This window comes from Schistocerca cancellata, chromosome 2 (genome assembly GCF_023864275.1).
Source record: "Schistocerca cancellata isolate TAMUIC-IGC-003103 chromosome 2, iqSchCanc2.1, whole genome shotgun sequence".
Classification (NCBI taxonomy): domain Eukaryota; kingdom Metazoa; phylum Arthropoda; class Insecta; order Orthoptera; family Acrididae; genus Schistocerca; species Schistocerca cancellata.
In genome coordinates this window covers 700,320,908-700,339,457 of record NC_064627.1, presented here as the reverse complement: position 1 = coordinate 700,339,457, position 18,550 = coordinate 700,320,908, and the positions used below count along the sequence as shown (strand labels likewise).

At 40.1% G+C, this 18,550-nt stretch overlaps 1 protein-coding gene across 2 annotated transcripts in view; it reads left to right on the top strand.

Annotated features, from left to right (window-relative positions):
• The first annotated feature begins 373 nt into the window (after nucleotides 1-373).
• LOC126162480 (ATP-binding cassette sub-family C member 4-like) overlaps nucleotides 374-18,550 on the top strand; it is a 203,846-nt gene continuing 185,669 nt past the window's right edge. Inside the window, exon 1 of one of the 2 annotated variants that reach the window (XM_049919023.1) lies at nucleotides 374-434. The gene's annotated coding sequence lies outside the window, so the exon portion shown is untranslated. Of the gene's footprint in view, nucleotides 596-18,550 lie in introns of both variants that reach the window. The other variant, XM_049919022.1, reaches the window with a different exon arrangement.

Below are 18,550 nucleotides of genomic sequence, written 5' to 3'. Positions count from 1 at the left end.
AACTTCGTTTGGTAAAGAAACGAGCGTACACTCCTCCCGGATAATTATTATGCGAACGCCAAACAAATGAAAGAAAAAGTCACATGTTCTCTTTGCTAACTGCCTTATTCTGCATTCATTTATGACTTATGCAGGTGAAAATACCCACTTCCTGCAGAGGTACTGAGAAGTAGATACTGAAACCTCGTAACGAGTTGTGTTTAAGTACTTGCAGTCACGTTTCGCAAGTTTAGCTAATTTGGTCTACGAGGAGGGGGTGTTGGTATTGTACTGCTTATTTGTCGGCTGCCCTTGACAGGTAATTTCAGAGTGTCGAGTGTAAGAATGTTATCCACTGATAGCTGAGAACTCTTGATACCTGCGAGGTCGGAGCGTCGAGCGTCGTTCGCGGCGGCTCACTGAATATAGAACGTCTTCAGTCGCCGACAACCAGGGTGAGTCCACGTGTCGCTCTCTGCTGCTGCTGATGCATACAATTACGGGTTGCGGAAGCTTAAAGGACCTGCTCTCCAAGCACAGTGGACTGGCGATTAAAAGCACCGAGTGACTTGTAATCCACGCGTCTGATTATACTACGCGACTCATCCTGTTGAAGGTAAAGAATCAAATTGTATGTATTGTATTGTATGTTAACCGGGAACCTAGAAACGACGGAGAGGCTCCGTCCCCGCCGCAGCCGCAGTGGTCCACAACCCCACGACGACTACCGCAGTCCACTTCACCCCTCCGCCGCCCCATACCGAACCCAGGGTTATTGTGCGGTTCGGCCCCCGGTGGAACCCCCGGGGAACGTCTCACACCAGACGAGTGTAACCTCTATGTTTGCGTGGTAGAGTAATGGTGGTGTACGCGTACGTGGAGAACTTGTTTGCGCAGCAATCGCCGACATAGTCTAACTGAGGCGGAATAAGGGGAACCAGCCCGCATTCGCCGAGGCAGATGGAAAACCACCTAAAAACCATCCACAGACTGGCCGGTTCACCGGACCTCGACGCAAATCCGCCGGGCGGATTCGTGCCGGGGAGCAGGCGCTCCTTCCCGCCTGGAAAGCCGTGCGTTAGACCGCACGGCCAACTGGGCGGGCAATACTGAGCGACCTACACACTTTTACTGACTCAACTCATTGGACGGTGCTATTATTAGGTGCACACTGAGGTGACTAAAATCATGGCATAGCGATATGCACTTTTACAGATAGTCGTAGTATCGGGTACATATGGTATAAAAGGGCAGTACAATGGCGGAGCTTCTGTTTGTACTAAGGTGATTCATTTAAAAAGGTATTCAATATTATTATTCCCGCACGACGGGAATTAACAGACATTGAACGCGGAATGTTAGAGCTAGAAGCAAATGACATTCCATTTCGGAAATCGTTAGTGAATTCAGTATTCCGAAATTCAAAATGCCAAGAGCGTGCCGAGAATATCAGATTTCAGACATTACCTCTCACAACGGACAATGCAGTGGCCGGCGGCCTTCACTTAATGACCGAAAACAGCGGCGTTTGCGTAGCGTTGGCAGTACTGAGAGACAAAACAAGCAAGCAACACAGTGTGGGATGTACGACGAACGTATCCGATAGGTCCATGTGTCGAAATTTGGCGTTAATGGGCTATAGCAGCAGACGATTGATACGAGTGTCTTTGCTAACAACACGACATCGCCAGCTGCGCCTCACCTGTGCTGGTGACCTTATCTGTTGGATTATATTAGAACAAATAAGCCCTCGGTCACAAATATTAAGTCAAAATTGACCAGGGTTCGACGCAACTATGAGCGTCGTCTTCAGAATTAGACGAACTGTTATAAAACATACTAAGTATATAATACATTAATAAAATTAAAGTTTGTACTGACTGGAAAAAGATGCAGTACTTACAAGTCACATATTAAAAAAGATCTAAGCCGGAAAGGCGACGTCATGAATAGTTGTAAGTAAGATGGCGAGTCGCTAAGGGCTGCTCGTACTTTAGTGAAGAAGGGTTGCAAATGTCATTAAAGTACGAGCAGCCCTTAGCGACTCACCATCTTACTTACAACTATTCATGACGTCGCCTTTCCGGCTTAGATCTTTTTTAATATGTGACTTGTAAGTACTGCATCTTTTTCCAGCCAGTACAAACTTTAATTTTATTAACGTATTATATACTTAATATATTTTAGAACAGTTCGTCTAATTCTGAAGATGACGCTCATAGCAGCGTCGAAACCTGGTCAATTTTGACTTAATATTTGTGACCGAGGGCTTATTTGTTCTAATATAATTCTGACACGGTCACTGAACCTTAGCAGCTATGTTCAATTTTTTTTTTATCTGTTGGATCCTAGACGATTGTGAAAACCGTGGCCTGGTCAGGCGAGTCCCGATTTCAGTTGGTAAGAGCTGATGGTAGGTTGAAGTGTGATGCAAACCCCACGAACCCATGGGCTCGAGTTGTCAATAAAGCACTGTGCAAGCTGGTGGTGGCTCCATAACAGTGTGGATTGTGGTTAAACGGAATGAATTGCTCCGCTGGTCCAACTGAACCGATCATTGACTGGAAAGGATTATGTTCGGCTATTTGGAAACTATTTGCAGCCAAACAACAATGGAATTATTATGGTTGACAATGCACCATCTCACGGGGCTACAGCTGGTTTGAAGAATATTCTGGACAGTTCGAGCGAATGATTTGGCCATCCAATCTCTCGAAAAGAACCCCAACAAACGTTCATGACACATGATAGAGAGATCAGTTTGTACCAAAAATCCTACACCGGCAACACTTTATCAACTATGGACGGCTATGGAGGTAGCATTGCTCAATATTTCTGTAGGGGACTTCGAAAGACTTGCTGAGTGCATCCCAATTCGAGTTGCCGCACTAAGCCAGACAAAAGCAGGTCGAGTACGATATTAGGAGCTATCTCATGATTTTTGTCACCTCAGTGTAATGTTCTGATGAACAATTAAAACGTATTGCATTAATCACCAGTCCATAGTCCTAAAATTGCTTCTATTCGCTATCGTAGACATTCTGTTTTTACTCAATATTTTTCAGAGATGCTAAACATATCTTTACACTTAAAGTTTGCACTGTATGTCTAGTCAATGTAAATCACGGATTTGAGGAGAATTAGACTCACGGTGTACAATATAGCAGGCTTCAAAGATATCTGTAAATATTTATGATATTTACAATGTTAGAAAACATATTTCAGTAGAACAGATTCTTATTACGATTGCCAAGCCACTGTTGCGGTTAAGTATGAATTCCGTCCTGTCCCGTGTAAGGCAATGACATAAATATTGAATTAATATTAGTGTTTGGATATTGTAATAAAACGTACTAAGCCATTTTTTTAGTGTCTCATTCTCATACAATAGGATCCATGCAAACATATTTCCGGTTATTTCAATCTTTAGGTGGAATGCCCATTGACGGATTTGCGAATTTTTACATGTGAATCGGCAGCTGCTTACTTACTTACTGTAGGGAAAATAATAAATGATTTCACAGATTGATCTAATAGCCGTTACGTAACAGCACGGGGGCTGATGACACGGTTTGAGAAGACATTTCAGAGATGTCGTGTAACAACGAGTCTTCACTGTTCGAAACAGTTAAGCCTCTGAGTCACTGACAACAACGTCCATAACATAGAGCTTGAGCTGGCAGAGCAATAAGCCTAACAAATGCGATATTACCGCAAGGCTGCGGCCAGTCTGCTCTGGATTTTTTTTATAAATTATTTGATCAGATGAACATCCGCAGCTGAGGAACATATTTATAGAATAAAAATCCACTTCATTTGCCAGTAAGCTCCTTAATTTATTCCACTACCGGTTTCGAAGCTTAAAGTTTCATCTTCAGGTAGCATCAAATAATTAAAAGAACACAAATGTGTGACGGTTGAACCAGTCAGTTATAGAGGATCACACCCACGTCGAACAAACATCACATCCGTGTCACAAAAAGTGTGTGGGCGTTCTTCAAAGAGACGTCCACGTTATTTCAGGATCGGTTTACAATCTGATAATCTATTCACCAGGGACTTGTTAAAATCTGTGAGGCGTTTTTGTTACCAGGGACACACTTCTCAGGTCACAGTCCAGTGAGGAGGGCCATGCAGCCACGTTAACATCCCGCCTTCTCTGCATGCTCCTCAAATGCCGCGTGTTGTTGAGCGGGAACTACAGTCTCTAGCACAATAGAACCGGGTGGAGATAGAAAGTTTGATGGAGATCCTGAAAAGGCATAGGTAGGTTTCCTCGAGTGACCTAGGAGTGATAAAGACGGCAGAATGAGAACTCCAAGTGAGGGAACGTGAACTTTTTTTTTATCGCCATACGTGATCCCGCAGTCAAAACGTGAAGCAGCGGGGAGGAAATCCAGCGTGAGTATGAAAATCGTCAAATGGTCGACCAGTCTGCGCACCTAGTGAGCAAAATAAGACCACAACTAGACAGACCCGAAAACTTAGAAGAATTACTCCAGAAATTTCATGGGGCGAAAGTGATTAGCAGCTTCGATTTGATGACCGGATATTGGCAGGTCCCCTTGCACAAGGACTCCAGACGATACACAGCATTCCTGTGTGGAGGAAGGCGCTACCAGTAATGTGTACTACCTTTTGGTGTGAACATTTCCATCTCGACTTTGTAAGGTCATTGGACAAGGTTCTTGGTGACAAGTTGCTTGCCGGCCGCAGTGGCGGAGCGGTTCTAGGCGCTACAGTCTGGAACCGCGCGACTGCTACGGTCGCAGATTCGAATCCTGCCTCGGGCATGGATGTGTGTGATGTCCTTAGGTTAGTTAGGTTTAAGTAGTTCTAAGTTCTAGGGAACTGATGACCTCAGAAGTTAAGTCCCACAGTGCTCAGAGCCATTTCACAAGTTGCTTAAGATGATCGTGTATGTAGACTGTGAATCGCGATCCCAAATTCGGAGGACCACGTGAAAGTAATTGAAGACGTACTTATGGCCTTCGAAAAGGCGGGTGTGACGGCAAATTAAGAGAAGTCAGAATCTGGAAAGGATCATATCAAATTCTCGGGACATGTTATCAGCGGAGAAGCAATCAAACGTGATGATACTAAATTACAAGCAGTTAAGGATTTCCCGGCACCGCGTTATAAAAAACAGGTTAGACGTTCTCTTGTATTACGCGGATGGTACAGAAAATTCATTAGCGGTTAGTCACTCAACATCCCACATCTCGTGAACTTGCTGGAAAACCAAGTATTGTGGTAATTGACTGAGGAATTCCGCAGACTTATTTGCGCTTTCATGAAACGCTGCCTTCGAAAATCATGCGTCAGTCAATGATTTAATGGTATTCTAAATTAGTTTCGATTTCAGCTTTTGACAAATGTATCTATACTCGTTATAATTACTAACGAAGAGAGTAAAAACATAGTGTGAATTTCTGTACCAGCGCTAACGAGCTAAAAGATAAGATAGTACAGTCTTTCGTTTCAAGGCGGAGGGACGCCAGAAAGCGACATGAAACATTTTAAAACTGGCTCTCCAGGGTACAAGCCTCAGGCTTGTTTGGTAGCCACGGACTTGTTGTTGTATCGCAGAATGCTATGTACACTGTGTATTCAGGGGTTTGACTTTCCATATGCGTCGTCAGTAGATTATGTGCACTGCCTGGCACACAGCGCGAGTTCACAGCGCAGGAAGTTGCTCGCTGAATGGGCAGTCACTACAGCGACGTCATTCGGAGATTCAGTTGCTATCTTGAGTCACGGCCATTAGAGACCTGTGATATTTACTGGTTTGGATTTTGGCCTCCCCTGTTGGAAGATGGTGCAGTGAATGTACAGATCACAGTTTTGTGGAACTACAAATAGAGAGCGACAGAGGCCTGTGCTCGAGACAGTCAGTTAGTGCAAATGATGAAATATCGTATTTGGCCCTGATGTAATTTTCTTGCAAAGTGTAGCGAAGTAAGTATGGATTCCATTAATCGAAAAATATCACGGATTCTCTATGATAATCTGAAAATATCTGCAAAATTACTTCCGTTTCTCTGATATCGGTGGCAACTCTGCTGTGATATATAGAACTCCTGCTGCCTGGAAAAGCATCCTTTACTCTTCCTGGAAGTTATACGCGTAGCTATGTGAATGGTCACTTCAAAGGAAATCTGTTTTTGTAATTTCTGTTTCAAATATACCGTTCAGCTCAAATCTTTCTAAAAATGGTTCAAATGTCTCTGAGCACCATGCGACTTAACTTCTGAGGTCATCAGTCACCTAGAACTTAGAATTAATACAACCTAACTAACCTAAGGACATCACACACATCCACACCCGAGGCAGGGTTCGAACCTGCGGCCGTAGCGGTCACGCGGTTCCAGACTGAAGCGCCTAGAACCGCACGGCTACACCGGCCGGCAATCTTTCTAAAACTGTCTTAATGTTTGCATAAAAGTAACTGAAAACTTAATGGTATGATTTGTCCCCAAGGGCGGTGGTCTAGCGGTTCTAGGCGCTCAGTCCGGAACCGCGCGACTGCTACGGTCGCAGGTTCGAATCCTGCCTCGGGCATGGATGTGTGTGGTGTCCTTAGGTTAGTTAGGTTTAAGTAGTTCTAAGTTCTGGGGGACTGATGACCACAGATGTTAAGTCCCATAGTGCTCAGAGCCATTTGAACCATTTTTGTCCCCAAGGCAGTCTTGATAATCAGGCCAAGGAAACGACACCAGGATATAACTGTTTACCATTAATTTCATATTAGTTACACTTTCAGGTGGATTTCCATGGACTGCACATGACAGCAATCAAAGAGAGTTCAAAACTTGAAATAGAACGTTTCATTATCACTTAGTATATAAAAATATCTCCAGCTTATTATAATCGTAAATCACCGTCAGTCACACAGAACATGTGCTCCAGCATCTTAAACCTAAAATAAAGTAAAACTGTCCTCAAAACACTGTAGTGTTTTACTGGGTCTTGATCTAATGGAACTGCTACATCTTTGCCTTCCTCGAAACCACGCTATAGTTTCTTCTTTTTTTGTATCGTAAAATCGTCGCTAGAGATAAGTGGTAACTGAGAGAAACATCGCATTTTGAATGTTATATCAGCATTTTCCTAATGCCTAAATTGTTGAATACACTCGCGCGCGCTGTGTGTGTGTGTGTGTGTGTGTGTGTGTGTTTGTGTGTGCGCGTTCGTGTTTGTGTATCTGTGTCACCAGCCGTTAGTTACTAACAAAGTCTTCACGCGGATTAGTAATTGTCAGACACACTTCAGTAGATGTTGTAGTAAACAAACTGTTTCTCGCGATCTTGAGGGACAGGCCAATGATGAAGTGCTTAGAGTCCATTGTAACAGATGAAGGTTTGTCAAGCATTCAATAATTATAGTGGAGAGGGAAAGTTGAAACGCGAAAATTCCTGTGAAACATGCCAGAGCCGTACCATGGGTGTAATGGAACGTTCGCAACAGCTTTCGTATAGTGGAACGTAATGCAATGCAATGCAATGTCATGAAATGAGCAGTCTATAAAGAGCCGTTGTACATTATTTGCTTCACTGTACTTAGTGGTTCAAGTAAGTAAAATAATTCAGGCAATATCTGTGTGGAAATCCTCGATAGTAATGAAGCTTTATCGCTCTAACATCCATTGTTTTCAGATCTGCCTCAAGGTCAACTTCACCCTCACCCATTCCTCCATCTTTTTTCCGCTCCCTCTCCGTACTTCCAATCTCTTCTAGGCCAACTGGGTAATACATAAAAAGCAAAAAATTAAAAAGAAAATGAGACGAAGCATTGCCCCTTTCCCTGGGATACATCGACACCCTGGTTGCCAGATTTTCAAGTCCCTTACTGGTATCATTTATTATCCAATTCGTATAATTTATGACCGTTATCACTATAATATATTGCACTGTTATTTTTCGACCCAATTTAGCATTCTCATACTTTATTTAAGAACTAGTATAAATTATGACTCAAAAACAGCTGAAGGTAGCCAAGCATTGGAAACGTAAAGAGTTGTATGATAACACACTTAAAAATTTAAAAAATTAAACTACAAAGTTAAAGATACCAAAATCTGTTTCACTAGGAACGCCGGCCAGTGTGGCCGAGCGGTTCTAGGCTCTTCAGTCTGGAACCGCGCGACCGCTACAGTCGCAGGTCCGAATCCTGCCTCGGCCATGGATGTGTGTGTGTGATGTCCTTAGGTTAGTTAGGTTTAAGTAGTTCTAAATTCTAGGGGACTGATGACCTCCGATGTTAAGTCCCATAGTGCTCAGAGCCATTTGAACCATTTCTCTAGGAACGTTTGTTATATCTGTGTAGCACGATTGTGGTAAAAGCCACACTGCACACATCTCCAGTATTACACTAACTGGGGACTTTTTTTTAAACAAGCGTATTTGTGTAGGAAAGTAGCTGACATGTATGCAGCAGTATTATGTTAAATGAACAGTTCCAGACGTGACCAACAATACGTATAAAAATGACGGGAAATTCAAAAAACTCTGTACATTTACTTGGTAACAGCCCACCTAATACTGTTATTTAAACTACTAGAGTGATAAATATAATCTGCTGTTATTTTTGAGGCATGTAACAGTAGTTAGGAAGCGAATGTCTGCAGCAGAGACCAACTAATTCATTATTCAGTTTATTATATTTTACTGAATGGTGGCTATGAATGATTTTGATATTGTCCTTTTAATTAGGGAAACCACATATAATCTATCAATTAGGTAGTGCACTTGCGCGAATTTATTTTGGTGGAAGTAATATGGTGCCCAGAACGTAATCTCTCGATTTTTCCAACAGTAATTTTTTCCAAATGTCATTCAATGCCTCTCTTGTAGGATCTACCACAAGAGTTTGTTTAGCATCTCCGTAATGAGTGTATGTACACCGCTATGTGTATGCCTTTTCTATAATTGTGTCCAGATAGTGATTTGAGTCCAAAGAGCAATACTCAAAAATCGATCTTACAACTCCTTTATAAGCCACCTATTTCGTACATGGATTATATTTTCTTAAGATTCCTCTAAGCCAGGCATATTCTTTTCCATTCATTTCGTTTTTATGTACTCATTCCACTTTAGATCGCTTCAGATGGCTATTTCCAGATGATTTACGATATTTACTCTTTCCTGTAAGTTGTCATCAATAGTGTAATAGTACAATACTGGGTCTCTTCGCCTTTTTCTGCGTTGTATATTACACTTACCTCAAATCAAAACCAACTCCGAGCCCCTATATCAATAATCAGTCTACCGTAGGTGAATTGCTGTCTTCTTTTCGTAGACAACCACATCATCTGCAGGCAGCCTCATGGACGTTCGACATTATTCACTGGATCATTTATGTTGCTGCACCTGCTTTACATTTCAACAACTAATCAGTCATGTAACAATTTTGTCAGTAGTGGTTCAGCATCTGGTCCATGTGTATTTTTTACCACCATAGAGCAAATAAGTTATGACAGTAGCGCAACGTGTGGTTCGTAATCAAAATAGCTATTTGATAAATAGTAACACAGACAATTTTCATTTTGAGGCAAGAACGTTTCTTTTTCGTTTTTAGCAAATATCTGTCATCATACTTGCGTCTTATTATAAGCAATCCATGACTGTTTTGTAGACATACCATTACCCAGTCCCCAAAAACACCAACCTAGGTTGTAGATTTAGTGGTCTGAATGGAGTGACACTCTTATTCTAGCTTGAGACATGTATTTCACCGTCGCACACTAAAGTTGTACATACACCAAAGCCCAAAATTACCTGGGACCTATTTATGGATTGTGTTCCATTATCAGAAATCTGCAATCGTAATTGTTTATTATGATAAGTAACCTGCTCAAATACAAGTAACATTGGTACATACTGGGGGAGAGAGTCTCTTGGGATGACAATCAGTAAAACAATGTGAAAATGTGTTAGTGGCACCCTCCCATACAGGGAGAAATAATCGCCAGAGTAGGGTAAGAGAAAGCAGAGCTCGCATTGAAGGACTTAGGCGTTTAATATGCTCTTTGTCCATTTTTTTTTCTCTATGTGATTCGAGGCTGGAATGGTCGCAATGTAGTCTGTGAATTCTAAGGCAAGTACTTGAATGTGAACTGCAGAGTAGTTTGCTACAGTTGTTTTGCTGTAGTGCAGCGATTATGGCTTAAGTTCTCACAGTTTTATTTACTTACCTGCTGTCGAGAATAGTATCTGACATCCTGAAAAATCTATTATGCGAATAGTTAGATATCATTGCTTTGATTACAGAATCACTGATTTCAACACAGAATTTGTGGAGTTTTCATAGAATATCAAACAGTTGTGGTTTCATAAATGCTTCCGTATGATCTAAATTTGGCGAACCAGCGTAGCACCGACTTCTAACAGCCATGTGTCCCACCCAGTGTGCATTTGTCAGAACTGCTTCATGTGGTGGGACACCCTCTGCTGGGGGCTGGAGTACTCGGACAGTGAACGCCATTTATGGAGGAACGGATGCCATATGATGGCTCTGCATGTCGTGTCTGCTGGTGTTGCAACGGTGTAGCCATCATACAAGCAATTGTATACGTTAGCGTGATTGAAGTGGGTGATCGAAATAAATCAGACAATAAGTCAATAATAATAATAATAACCGCTAGCCTACAGTCCCATCACACTACACGCAGTGGTGTTAACACCGTATCTAAATGTTTAAATAGAAACGACATGATATATACACATACGATTAGGTAACCATCTTACTGACCTTATGAAAAATTCTCTGATATGCAGGTATTAACGTGCAGTTTATAAATTCATGGTAGTTCTACTCGTTTATCATACTAACAAGCCATGTATTCTGTTATCTGAAATGTATACAATGGAGTTATTGCAATACAACAGTATGCACGTAGAATCTGGAAACCAATTTACCTAATCTTGGAAACGATGGAATCACTACATTTCACTACCATTCGTTTGTTTAAGTGGATACGTTGCACGTAAAATACATGGGGCTCGATTAAACAGAATCCAACTCTATTATCATTTGGTAACGGTCTTGCATGTCTTATAAATAGAGGTTAAACAAACGCCAATACATGGGGAACCATTGAAATGCTTAACAAAAGCAAGGCTAAATAAAAATCTAATTACAAAGTGTCACAAAATGTGTCCCTCCCATAAAGCAATCGTTGACAGGTAGGCAAAGCATTCCTGGACAGTTTAACTTCCCTCCCCATTAAATTGAAGTTAAATTATTATGACCGAATAGAATCTGGTTACTTGAATGGAAACATTCGGGCTAGAGTAGTTGCTTCTATAATATTTTAACACAAATATCAAGAACACTCCCAGGTATTAATTTAATTGCTATTTGAATTCTCAGGTCTGTAAAGCAAAATGATTAATGGTATGTAGAAGGCAGTTATAGTTCGTAGCCATACTCTATTTGCCTCTCGACGTCGAAGCCAACAGCTGAAATAAAATTTATTTCGTTCTGCGGAATTCCGCCGATCGTCGACTCTGAAAATTGTCGGAGGTACAATCGTACGCCGCGGGGATGCCGTCTTGGGTGCTATGACATACTGACTCTGTAGCATGGAAATCAGGGTCCAAGTTGTGTATTAATTTCGATAAAAGTCCAGCAATTGATCTCTCAAAATAGAGCATAAACGACCTTGGTGCACGCTTTACTGATTTCCCAGGATACAAAGTTCCCTAAGAGTTACGACTCATCAAATAATGTCCCGAGCCACGGACAAGCGAGAAGGTGAAATAATCAAAGAATTAAACGTACCTTTTCCATTCATGAAATTATACTTTTCCATAAATGACCTTCATAGCAACTTGGTAGGATACACGACCCTCTTGCATGAGATGAAAAGTTATAATAATTAAACGAGTTACATTCCGTATTAAAAATGGCATCTTTCAACAATGCCGCCAATTATAGTTTATCTGCGATCATATCATCTGATTCCTCTCCACACTTGCTAAATCAGAAGTAAAAAAGTACACAGTACCCGTCTGTTCCACATAATATTCATAAAGTTTTTATAACACGAGTCACAGCTAATAAATATAATAATATACAATAATAATAAATATATAATAATAATAAATATAATAATAGTAGAGTGACAGGAAAAGGGTCATACTCAACAGAATAGGCATTAAAAAATTTGTACTGTGTTGGCTTTTGGATCTGAGATCTGTGTATCAGACATTTAAAACGTGTGCTGTAAAATGCGTTTTCCAGGTTAATTACAGGAACAGACGTAAACCATTCCCACTCCATTATTTGCGGATCATTACGCCACTGATTCATCGAACCACCTCCACAATTCTCTATTATTCCAATCTCGTATCTTTCCGTATGAGCTCAGATTTCCCTTATTTTATATTGGTGATCGTTCCTCCCTATGTGAGTCGGTGTCAACAAATTATTTTCGCATTCGGAGGAGAAAGTTGGTGATTGGAATTTCGTGAGAAGATTCCGTCACAACGAAAAACGCCTTTCTTTTAATGACGTCCATCCCAAATCCTGTATCATTTCTGTGACACTCTCTCCCATATTTCGCGATAATACAAAACGTGCTGACTTTCTTTGAACTTTTTCAATGTACTCCGTCAGTCCTATCTGGTAAGGATCCCACACTGCTCAGCAGTATTCTAAAAGACGACGGACAAGCGTAGTGTAGGCAGTCTACTTAGTAGGTCTGTTACATTTTCTAAGCGTCCTGCCAACAAAACGCAGTCCTTGGTTAGCCTTCTCCACAACATTTTCTATGTGTTCCTTCCAATTTCAGCTGTTCATTATTATCATACCTAGGTATTTAGTTGAATTTACGGCTTTTAGATTAGACTGACTTATCGTGTAACCGAAGTTTAACGAGTTCCTTTTAGCACTCATGTGGATGACCTCACACTTTTCGTTATTCAAGGTCAACTGCCACTTTTTGCACCATTCGTATATTTCTTCTAAATCATTTTGCCGTTTATTTTTATCTTCTCATGACTTTATTAGTCGACAAACAACCGAAGACGGCTGCTCAGATTGTGTCCCAAATCGTTTATATAGATAAGGAACAGCAAAGGGCTTGTAACACTACCTTGGGGAACGCCTGAAATCACTCCTGTTTTACTCGATGACTTTCCGTCAATTACTACGAATTGTGACCTCTCTGACAGGAAATCACAGATCCAGTCACATAACTTAGACGATATTCCATAAGCACGCAATTTCACTACGAGCCGCTTGTGTGGTACAGTGTCAAAAGCCTTCTGGAATCCACGAATACGGAATCGATCTGTAATCCCTTGTCAATAGCACTCAGGACTTCACATGTGAATAAAGAGCTAGTTGCGTTTCACAAAAACGATGTTTCCTAAACCCATGCTGACTGTGTGTCAATGGACCGTTTTCTTCGAGGTAATTCATAATGTTTGAACACAACATATGGTATGTTCCAGAATCCTGCTGCATATCGACGTTAACGATATGGGCCCGTAATTTAGTGGATTACTCCTACTACCTTTCTTGAATATTGGTGTGACCTCTGCAACTTTCCAATCTTTGGATACGGATCTTTTGTCGAGCGAACGTTTGTATATGATTGTCAAGTATGGAGCTAATGCATCAGCATACTCTGACAGGAACCTAATTGGTATACAGTCTGGACCAGAAGATTTGCTTTTATTAAGTGATTTAAGTTGCTTCACTACTCCGAGGATATTTGCTTCTACGTTACTCATGTTGGCAGCTGTTCTCGATTGGAATTCTGGAATATTTACTTCGTCTTCTTTTGTGAAGGCGTTTAGGAAGGCTGTGTTTAGTAACTCTGCTTTGGCAGCACTGTCTTCGATAGTATCTCCATTGCTATCGTGCAGAGAAGGCATTGATTGTTTCTTGCCGCTAACATACTTCACATACGACCAGAATCTCTCTGGATTTTCTGCCAGGTTTTGAGACAAAGTTTTGTTGTGGAAACTGTTATAAGCATCTCGCAATGAAGTTCGCGCTAAATTTCGATCTTCTGCAAAATATTGCCAATCTTGGGAATTTCGCATTTGCTTAAATTTGGCATGTTTGTTTCATTGTTTCTGGAACAGTGTTCTAACCAGTTTTGTGTACCAAGGAGGATCAGCTTCGTCGTTTGTTAATGTATTTGGTATAAATCTCTCAGTTGCTGCCGATACTATTACTTTGAATCCAAACCACATCTGGTCTACACTTATATTATTTATTTGGAATGAGTGGAGATTGTGTCTCAGGAAGATGTCAAGTGAATTTTTATCAGCTTTTTTGAATAGGTATATTTTTCGCTTATTTATCGAGAATTTGGGGATTACAATATTCAATATTGCTACGACAGCCCTGTGTTCACTAATCCCTGAATCGGTTTTGATGCTCGTTATTAACTCAGGATTATTTGTTGCTAAGAGATCAAGTGTGTTTTCACAACCGTTTACTATTCTCGATGGGCTCATGAACTAACTGCTCGAAATAATTTTCAGGGAATGCGTTTAGCACAATTTCGGATGATATTTTATGCTTACCTCCGGAATTAAACATGTATTTTCACCAATATATCGAGGGTAAATTAAAGTCATCACCAACTACTATCATATGAGTCGGGTACGTGTTTGAAATCAAACTCAAGTTTGTTTTAATGGCTGCCACTGCAGCTCGCTTATCGTATCCTTGACACTCTGTCCCCCGTTTCGAGTTAGTACAAAACGGGTTACCCTTCTTTGAACTTTTCTGTGTCTGCCAATTGTATCTGGTTAGGGTCCCATACTGCACAACAATACTCCAGAAGACGACGGAGAAGCGTAGTGTTGGCAGTCCCTTTAGTAGACCTGTTGCGTCTTTTAGGTATGTTGGCAGTAAAGCATACTCTTTGGTTTTCCTTCCTGACAACATTATGCGATAAAGTTATTTGACAATGTAATCCCAAAGTTTTGAGTTGGACTGACAACCTTCATAATTATGTGATTGACAGTGTAACCGAAATTTAGAGGCTTCCTTTTACTACTCGTGTGGATCATTTCACACTTTTCATTACTTAGAGCCAATTGCCACTGTTTCCACCAGACAGATATGTTGCCTAGTGATATTGCAATCGGTTTTAATCTTCTGGGGACCTCACTGCAGTAAAAGAAAGCATCACCTGAAAATAATCTAGGAAAGCTGCTCAGAGTGCCTCCTAAATCCTATACGCATGTAGAACAGGAACAGCAGAGGGTCTATAACACTTCCTTGGGGAACACCAGATATTACTTCTATTTTAATTGATTATTTTCCGTCAGTTACTGCAAGTTGTGACCTATGCGACAGGACATCACGAATGCAGCCTCATAAGTGTCATGATACTACATATCTATGCAATTTAAAGGTCGCTTGTGAGGACACATGTCTAAAACCTCTTGAAAATCAAGAAAAACGGACTCCGTTTCAGATCTCTTATTAACAGCACTCAATACTTCCTTTGAATTGAGAGCTAGTTGCGTTTCACAAGGACAATAGCTTCTAAATTGATGTTATGTCTCAATAGATCATTTTCTTTGAGGTAGTTTGTAATGTTCGAACAGTACACATTCCAAAATCATACTGCAAATCTTCATCTGGGATATGGACCTCTAATTTAGCGGATATTAGAGTAATCCGCTGAATTAGAGGTCCATATCCCAGATGAAGATTTGCAGTAGGATTTTGGAAATGAAATGATCCATTTCTTGAGTACTGGTGCGAACTGTGCAACTTTTCAGTCTTTAAGTTTGGATCATTTCTTGATCTATAAGTTGTATATGTTTGCTACATGTGGAACTGTTACATATGCGTACTCTGAAAGGAAACCAAACATGTGATGTATAGCAATGCACAATACTTTACATGATACTTCAGACGTGAGAGACATGGAAGATAAGTAGATGTTTTGGATATTCTGTATAATTTATATTGCATTAGGGGTACACAGTAACAAATCCTATAGTACTCGTAGACTTCGTAAAACAATATAGTTACTATATGCACCCAAAGGATGTAGCTGCCTCCTTTGTTGTTTTTGTCAAAGTGGTATATCGCACGTCAACATTCTCTGTCGAGACAGATAATACCTAGATAGAGCAATTATTAATATGATTTTTTTGATTACACCATAGTCTTAACTTTTCCTAACAAAAATTGACTAGCATTAGATATCATGAGTTCAGAGTCAAAATGAGATTTGGCAGATTGCCGGTGTAGACAGCCTTACACAAAGAAAATATCATTTTATATCCAGAAGAGTTCTATTGTTAAGACATTCAGACTTGTACTGCACAGTTCTATATCATTTGGTAACAGGTGTTTTGCACTGTGGGAATAGCAACCCTGAGACTACCTATTCACTGTCCATTTACCTAGTAATGATTTGAGTTTGAGTGTGATGTATAGCATGGGAAATATACGATTCTATTAACACATAAACCCTCCATAACACTGTAATTATGACTCGTTGTCCACACCCATTTATCTGAATCTGTTACAATATCCCATTTAGTAATATTACACTAAATTAGAGATATACTTATAAAACGTGGTACACAGGGAAAGTAATAGGAATTTGCAATAGAATATGTGGAGCTTTAATGTAAACACTAGATATAAGTGGAAGATGATATCATATATGTATACTTTAACAAACGTATGACACTAAAAAATAATCTCCATATGTGGAGCTTTAATGTAAACACTAGATATAAGAGGAAGATGATATCATATATGTATACTTTAACACATATATGACACTAAAAAATAATCTCCGTATGTGGAGCTTTAATGTAAACACTAGATATAAGAGGAAGATGACATCACATATGTATACTTTAACAAATGTATGACACTAAAAAATAATCTCCATATTCCGCAAAAATGTACAGTGCAACATGATAGCGAAAAAAGAGATATATTTTTTAATCCGTTTAACGTTACATTCGTGCAAGATTGTCGATTTGCACATTTATTTTATGTCACTGTATGTTGCACTGAAACAACGTAGCAATGGTAAATGCACGATTTAAAAAAAATCAGTGTCACCCTGTTTCTTTACAAAGTATAGTCCTTATTGTCTTTATAAGCAAAGGAATCAATGGCAAGGTTGCAAAGCTCGATAATAATAAAGCAACAGTGATTTACATTGGTTCCTGTAACTACTATGGAAAAGTTGCATAGTTCGCAACACTGATCTCTGACCTAAAACTTGACAAAGGACATGTTTTGTAATGTCAGCACACTCTGTGGATGCTCTGCTCACCAGTCAAAGATTCCTGTATGGGAGACTTACGTTTTCTAATAATTTGCAATTAGATTTGCTTATGTCAAGAGTTGCCCAAGGTTCTGGAAATATTGGCTTTCATTTAGACTCTATTGATAAGATCGGTTAGATGGCTGCCAAATCTCAAATATTACTGGAGTATGTAACATTAAAGTTATCCATTTTAGCAAACGAATAGTCGTTAAATATAGTGGTTTCGCCGTCTTTAAAACATGGCACACAGCTTTCCAGCTTTTAGATGTATTACTCTTATAGTGGATGCATTGCAGAACACAGGACATAATACTGCTTATTAGTACGATAAAAGCCTAGCAGCATGATAAAGTTATAAATACTAGCTCTAATATTTTTTTTAGTCAGGAAGGCGTATATCAAGCCATCTTTATTATACCAGTTACGTGCTTACCTAATAGTAAGTGTCTAAGTGGTGTTAGCGTCACTATGTATTATAGGATGGGAGGGTAGGCTAGCGTTTTACTCAAGGATTGGGGTACCGCTTTTTCATATCTATGTTTTATTTCAATTATACGAACATCTGCAGTACACTGATGATCGTATCATTGACTGCCATGCCAGCAGGCACGTCACGCAGTCATGATGTTGCGTCTTATTGTTCCACCAGCGGCGCTCATTGTCTAACTGCTCTATCGCTGAGTGCGCCATCCCGTGCTATGAGCGTACTCACCCGAAGCAAACACAGGCATGAGATGCACATTAGGTAGAACGCATAGCTATTAGAAAGCGATGCCATTTTTGGTTCGCTAAATTTTGATCTAAGTTAAGGCCTCCAGTTAGAACGCTGAATCATTGCTGAAGGCAGAATTCTTTCAAAATCTAAAAGAAAAATCTGTGAATGCTTTGTTGAAATTAGTCACTTTGCAACGAATACAATGAAATTTGTGTCAACATCAATTCGTATAACAGATTCTTTAAGGATCTCTCACATTATTCTAGGTTTCATAAAAGTAAACAAAATTGTGGTAGTTGATTCTATACATCACGATGTTACAGCAAAACAGCGATAGCAAACTACTCTGTGGCTCACATCCAAGTGCCTACCGTAGGATTCATAGATCATTTCTCAACCATTCGACTCTCGAATACCACATGGGAGAAGATGAACAAAGAACATAGCAAACACCTAAATCTTTCGCATGAGCTCTGATTTTTCCAATTCTGTTATGATGACTTTTCTCCCTATGTATGAGGGAGATACAAAAATATTTTTGCATTGTTCTGTTGACTGTTATCCTATGACACTCTCTCCCC